The following is an 8160-nucleotide window of genomic DNA, read 5'->3' on the forward strand; positions in this document are numbered from 1 at the left end:
ATTAGATTATCAAAGCTCCTACTTTTTCTTCAGGGGCGAGCTACTCTCGCTCCTTCCCGCCCGGTGACTTGTAAAGACCGTCCCATTTCCAAAATTGCAAGAATCAGCAAGATTCATTTATATAACGTAAGCTGTCATAATAAATATATAATATATACTTATATGTTACAACATACATCGACTTCATATTAAACGAAAAAGAATAATTTATGAAAGGTGTTACAATATGATATAACGCTGTCACATTTTATTATATAAATATTATTATATATATTATACCTATTATAAATAAAAGTTAGGAAGAAACTGCACAATGCTATACGTAACTATTGAGGTTTTAGGAATTTTTTTTTTGCATGTAAGTATTTATTTATCGTTTATATTTATACACAATAGGTAATTTATATAAAAATAAACTTAATTTGAAGGCTTTTCCTTGCTCTCGTAGGAATTTCGAGATATCCTCTCCCCTAAACTAAAAGTTTCGTCTTTGCGTTTTCTGTCACTCAATTAGTAACAGATTTTTTTATATATAAGATAACTAATGGCAATATTATAGATTACTCTAAGCTGGAGTATAAGGTTGTTGATTTGATGCAAGTTTTTAAATATTTTGGGCAGGTGTCATTGACAAATAAAAATACCTAATTGGAAACACGCAATGTATTGATTTCATGTGGAACCTTCTCTTTAACCACTTGGGAATCTTGAGATCACTTCTCTTGATCTCACGGAATCATGAACTTCAATGATAACTATCTTCTTTCATGCTTTAGATCTACGCTGGTTCCTACTTGTAACAGGGTTCAGAAAGTTCCTCTCCCCACTCAGAAGGTTCCTCTCCCCACTTTCCGCTAAATTTGGGAGATATCGTATGTTGATTGTCGGAATTTAAAACAGAATTTTGCTCAATGATCTACGAGTGTGAAATAGAGGAAATATGGGAAGCAACTTGCGTATTATAAAAATGCACCATTTTCCCAACAAAGAAAATAGATGTTTTAGACAAAAAGGTACGATTACTAAATAAATCTAAGTGATATTATGTGAAGACACCGCCCGTGAGAAACCCTCTTTACCATTATTGTATACCGTGTATACGTCACAATATTTTACAATATAAGCTTATATAATATCTACTTCATAATAATTAATTATATATTATCAAGGTATATACTTAGAAATATTTTGAATTAAATTGTAGCAAACGCTATTGTTTTAGACTATGTATAACATATATGTATGTAAGTAATCTGTAACAAAGAATATGTAAGATAATTGAAAAATTGCACGTGATAGTTCAAACAGCAGTTTCACGCTGTGTCCCGCATAATATGGTAAACAGAGGGACAGACACTTTGGTCATCACATTTGATTCCCACCCGAAGAAATTAAATATTTAATATTTTCAATTCTTGACTCCTGCGTACGGTACAAAGCGCTCCGTTGAGTTCCACTACTCAACACGCAAAACCTTCAGAATTTCGTAAAAAGTGGGGAACGGTTTCTTAACTAGGTTCCCAGGTTCCCTATGCCCATATTGATATATGCGGGACGCAACCACCAACCCATACAAATAACAATACTCATTTCACTTCGTAATTCAAATGTAATAATTACATAGTTCGCCCACATGGTGAAACTAGGCGTGTCGGACAATGCATCCGAGGTATTCGACGCAATCGCATCAAAATGGGTTCATTAGTTAGCCGCCATTGTGAACGCTTAGTAATGCTATCATTATTTTTAATAGTTACTATTAAAATAGTTTACAATGCTAAAGGTAACATTCATTTGATTTTTTTGCGTAGCTAAATTAATTTCAATTTACTGTTTTCACTAAAGTATCACCCTGTACATTATTATAATTATTCACTTGGTATGGTATCTATAGGTAAACCTTTTACGTTATTGAGTTCTTAAAAAATCAAATTAATATTTTATATTATCAAAGAAATATTTTCTTCTTTTCTATCACGTGTTTATATAAAATTCACGTCTTCTGAGTTTAACAAAGAATATCTAGCGACATTATTTCCTTTTTTGGAATTATTAAGAAAATTTAAGCATTGGATGGTGAAACCCAATGGTTCATCTGACCATACCAAAACAGGGAGACGAAAATGTTTGAAATTTACATTCCGTTAAACAGAATTTGAACTTACGACCATCATATACATTTACACACTTTTCAAAAAGGAATATTAAGGAACAAATAAAAATGGTAATGTAGCAGGACTCGAACCCGCTCCTCCTGTCTACTGCCCAAACGATCTAGTCAGTTAAGCCTGAAAAAGTTAAGCGTGTATACCTGTAACCCAATTACGAAATATTTATAGGCATTAAATAAAATGGATGATATAATAATTAAACTGTTAATAGCTCTACAAAACCTTAATGACTGAAGAGTTCTCTCAATTTATTATCTGATTTAATTGCAATCGATATGAGAAAATGCTAACATTTCAATTTATTACGTTTGAGGCCAGTCGTGCGAAGGGGCACAAACGTGCGACTGTAAACGTGCAAGGGATTCGATTCTCACTTGAGGAAATTTAATATATATATATTTTTATTTTCTCACTCTGGTAACGAGGCAATGCGCGGCGTTAAATTCCGCCAATTAACACGCAATGTCTCCCGAAACAGTCGGGAAGATTTCAGTTGAATTCGGGAAACAGAAGTGTTTTAATGGGAACTGAGCGTCTTAACACTAAGTTCTCAAGTTCCCTCCGCCTCTATATGCGGGATATTTCTATTATGTTTAATTTTTTAATTTCTTTTAGCTAACATTGGTGTAATAGAGATGTGTATGGATAAAAAAAATATATATTACATATCGATAAGAAAAGAAAGCGAAAACAACCTTTAACCCTATTAAAACGACGCCTCAGGCCTGTCGGTGTCGATATTGCCAGTATATTGTTCTCAAGTCATCTCTAAGTGGAGCAGGTACGCTATTAGTCTATTTTATATATGTTATATAACATGTATTTTCAATAGCTTTTTGTTATTCTTTGGATATCTTTTATATGGATATAGTAATAATTGAATTTTTAATTTATGGGGAACGGAATTTCTTAACACTAGGTTCCCTCTGCTATGTGCCTTGCTATGTGCAGGATACAGAGTAAAGCTGATTTGATTTTCAATAAATAAATAAAAAACAAAGCTTTTATATAATAATTAACATTTTATATAATAATTAAGTTTTATTACTACAAAATATATTTCTAAATAAACAATGAGAAGAACCTGAACCGCACAGTTGACCTGGCTATCTGTGTCAGCACCTGTGACAATAAATTTCAAATTAGTGTTGTTTAAAACTATATCTATATTATATATTTACGTCCCTACTTAGCGTGACGGTTGTAGATTCGATTCTCGCTAGGAGAAATTATTATAGTTATTATTCATTAATATTTCTTCGCTCTGGTAACAACAAGGCAAAGCGTGGCGTTGAGATTCGGTGGAAAGGGGACAAAGTGTCTTATCACTAGATTCCCTCTGTCTACTATGCTATGCGAGAAAGTTGTTGCTGTTTTTTTTAAATATTCATAAGTTTTATATAGTTTATTTTATTTAATCCATAATAAAACAATAAAATACTAACAACACTGTTTCTCACAACTCGTTGTTTTTGCAAATTGTCTTATATTTATTCAGTTATTATATTATTTACTTACGAGTACGAGCGCAGAGTCGGTCTCCAAGATTTGTACCGAGATAGCTGTGATTGAACAATCGAGAACCATTGTCATTGTGGAGACGAGATCCCATGTATAATATGTTACAGACAAGTTATTTTAATTAATTACACATCTGTGGCTCAGTGGATATAATAATTATAATTGCTCTGACTAAGCGAATAGTGGATTCTTATTTTAGATTTATATTTGTCCTACATTTAATAGGAAGAATTTCCTTTTTTGTAACGTCACGCTGTATCCCGCGTATTGCTAGGTAAGTATAGTTTGTTGAGTGATGAAACTCAATGCGGCACCTTTTTTTGTTACCAGAGCGAGGAAATTAATATTTTTTATTTTTTGAATGTTTATATACTGTTCTTAATTGTAAAGAACAGCAATAAAGGCTATTTTATTTTATTTTATTTATTTTTTATACTGTTGTTCAACTAGGTTCGAACGACTTTTTTCATTTTTCATAGGATATCCTAAGTAAATATAATAAGTTACGTTTTTCGTTATTAAGTTACGTATTTCGTTTCCTTATTAAGTTACGTTTTTACGTGTGGAAATCGAACCTACAACCATCATCTACAATCACGTATACTTCACGTTTATTGTAATTCTGACAATAAATTATTTAATAAAGCCGAACAGACAATGTCTGAATGGAACTAAAAAATGAAAAAGAAATCAATTGAAAGTAATCAATATGATTGATTTAATGATCGATTGTGTCGTTCGTGTATTGTTTTTGATAGAGAATAAAAGTGTTTTATTGTATATTATTTTATTATATGTATTGAAATTCAGTACAGTGGAGAATTATTATGAAATGTATATGCAATAGTTCATTTGGTTACAATGAATGTGTATCTCTATACTAGTAACTATTTGTAATATTATTCAATAATAAATAAAGTAATTTTAATAATTAAGTAATAAATGAGGCCAGGCTAGAGGCACAAGCGTGTGGCTGTAAACAGCACATGGTATTTGATGGATTTCCGTTCGAGGAAATGAAATATTTTCATTTCTTCGCCAAGGTAACGAGGCGAAGCGCGGCGTCGAGTTAAACCACTCAACACGTACTGTTTAAAGAAATCGACGGAAAAGTGGAAATGGAAGTGTCTTAATGGGAAAGAAGTGCTTTAGCACTAGGTTCCCTCTGCCTATCCTATGTGCGGGATAAAACTATAAAAATAAAGAATTAGTATTATTATTAATTATTATCACTAAGGCGATTCTGACTGGCATGAATGTCATACACAACTTTTAGTTTTTTCATTGTAGCGTATAAGAAAAAGCTTTTAATAAATAACTACAATAGATTATTAAAAAACTAAACTTATATTCTCTAAAGTAAATACCTGTTCTAAATTAAGCTCGAGACATCATCATCACGTCTAAACTTTCATTTTCAATGACGCAACAGTACGTGTATAAATAAACTGAAAATCTTAATTCGTGTGTAAAAAGAGAGATCCGTATGTACCTGCGAGGATCTAGATAGGACTGTTACGTGGTTAGAGAGACTTTCTGAAAAACTGTTATGGTAGGACGAAAGCTGCGTAGACTTGCCTAATCTATACTATCTACGAGTATACTTCTATACTTAATATAATAAAGCGGAAGAGTTTGTTTGTTTGTTTGTTTGTTTGTTTGTTTGTTTGAACGCTAAGATCTCTGGATCTACTGATCCGATTTACTTTGTTTTTGTTTTGTATGAAAGCTGCATTCTTCAGAAGTGCTATAGGCTATATAACATTACATTACCCATATAAATTAATATATTTTAAAGTATTTTCTAATTTGACATGCAATTTATTTTGCCATGTTAATAACAACCGTCGCGTCGCTACGCAACCGTTACCGCGACATTTTGATATTCATCCTTATGAAAATAAATATAATAGTCACTTTTAACATTTTACCTAAATTAAAATTATAGTTTACTGTATAACATTCTAATAAATAATTAAGGAGATGTTACTGATTCAAATGATCTAGCCTTCGGGCGGCATAGTATGAGTATGACCGACGCGAAAATATTCTTATAGTTCAAGCAGGCGTAGCCGCGTCCGGGTCCACTAGTTAAAAATATAATTTAATCATGGAAATCTATTTATTTTTATGCAAGTGCAAAACTGTGACTATAAACGAGACTTGGGATGGATTAACATTCGGGGATTGAATTATTACTATCTTCCGACTTAGGCTAAACACTTTGTACGGTCTTCAATATGTTAAACAGTTTAATATTCATTATTCGACTAAAATATAAAAGAGGCCGTCGGGGCGCGAATGTAACGCGACGATTGGGGGTTCTATCCTCACTCGAGGAAGTGAAATATTTATTTACGTTTATATTTCCATTTCTTCGCTCTGGTGTCAAGGTAAAGCGCGGCGTTGAGTTCCGCCACTCAACACGTCCTCAAGAATTCAGCGGAAAGTGGAGAACAGAGTATAATTATGTTCTCTTTGCCTACCTAAGATAATTTATGATTATTTTTTAATACAATAAAGTCGTACGTCTGCACATTCGCAACTTTTGAAACTTTCATCGCCAAAACGGCACGCGGATGTGTTGAGGAGACGAGACGGACCGAAATGGAGTGCCTCAGATCTCACGTTGCATCGTTACGTAAGGCTAAGGATCCTTATCTTACTTCCGTGATAATTGATTTTGTATGGGAACCTTAATGATGGATCTGTTTGTTACCGGATTGGACTTGAGGAAGGCTTTTAGTTATTCATTTTTGTGATCATTTATTACTTATGTTCTTGAGACCGTTGTGGCGTAGGGGCATAAGCGTGTGATAGTAATACGACGGTTATGGGTTCTATTCCCATCCCGAGAAATTAATTATTCATATTTTTATTCCTTCACATGGTTCCCAGGTAAAACGCGTTGAATGTTCGGCAGAAAGTGGGTAATCTCTGCTTAGTTTTGAGGTAATTTTTCTATTAATTATCTCTAAGTCTATAAATTTATGCTCGGTATATGAAAATTCTACATAATCTTTTTTTACCATATTACAAAGAAAATGTCATCTTAAAAATAATCTTACAGAAGATGTCATCTTCTTTATTACTCTTCGCTCTGATAACGAGTCAAAGCAAGGCAATGAGTGTCTCACTCAACACACAATGCTTCCCAAATTCGGAGAAAGGTGGGAACGGGAGTGTCTAGACACTAAGTTTCCAGAGATTCTCTATCAAACTGTGTGCGAGATACAATTAAAAACAAACATCTTCAACTGCATAAATAAAATCCAATGGTATCGGATACGTTACTTGCATATTTTAAGTTCATATCCGCTTAGCCAAAGTTAAAAAATATTATCGTGTATTACTCATAATAGAAATGTCCTAACCTCTTTAAACTGTCACGCGGTGACTGTCACGTCGTGATAAGTCACACATACTTACAATATGAAACGAAATGAATTGTTTCAAAACAACAAAAAAACTGAAGACGACCTTTTAATATAGCATTTTACATTCTAATTGCTTAATATGTTACTAGAAAGACATTTGTTTCGGTGTTTCGGGAGAGATGTTCCTCTTCCTCTTACGTAAGATTGTAGCCGTCGTAGTCCAACGGCATAGCATCTGACTGTAAACGCAACGTTTGTGGATTCAATTCCCAGTTTGGAAATTTTTTTCCAAACTTTATGAATCTTAATAATAGACATTATCGAGGAAGTCTTCGTTTTTTTAGCTTCACGCTGTATCACGCATATAGAAAGGTGAAGGGAACCATATTAAGACACTCTGTCTCCTACGTACCGATTAGTTTTCGAGACATTGCATGTTGAGTAGCGTAACTCAACGCCGCGTTTTGTCTTGTTACTAGAATGACAATCCTTCGATTGGATATCAAAACTACAGCCGTTGCGAGCTGTGCCATTATGCTACGTCGGGATCAACGGTGTTTCAAAATATGGTGCAATCAATCTTAATATAGACATTACTAGGGAAGTGTTTAAATAAATAACATGGTTTGTTTATTGCTTAAGATCAACTTTAACATTAAAATAATGTTTTTTCAACAGTTCTGCTTGCAGTCCAGTTCGGTTATTTTTGTATTTGATCCTCCTTGACTTTAACCAACTATAAATAAGTCTATAAAATAATGTTAATTACGACTTTTTCTTACATAAAGTACGATTGGTGTCAAAGTAGCCTTGTAAGTCTATTTTAAAGATTAACCTTTTGTCTTCTAGTTTATTTTTAATTCCGTTATGTGGCATTTAGTTTTTTAAATATTTTGGTGGCATCAAGACGCACCTTCGCGATTTTACCCGTGTAGGCAGAGGGAACTTAATATTGTGACGCTTTACTCCCCTCTGCATGGCATTGCATGTTGAGCTTTAGAAGCGGAACTGAACGCCGAGCATGTGCATGATTTTTACCTGAAATCTCTCAAGTATCATCCATACTATGTTTTAGAATCAATCCGAAGCCC

This window comes from Heliconius melpomene, chromosome 9 (assembly GCF_056956725.1).
Source record: "Heliconius melpomene rosina isolate 202511_hmr_F chromosome 9, ASM5695672v1, whole genome shotgun sequence".
NCBI lineage: Eukaryota > Metazoa > Arthropoda > Insecta > Lepidoptera > Nymphalidae > Heliconius > Heliconius melpomene.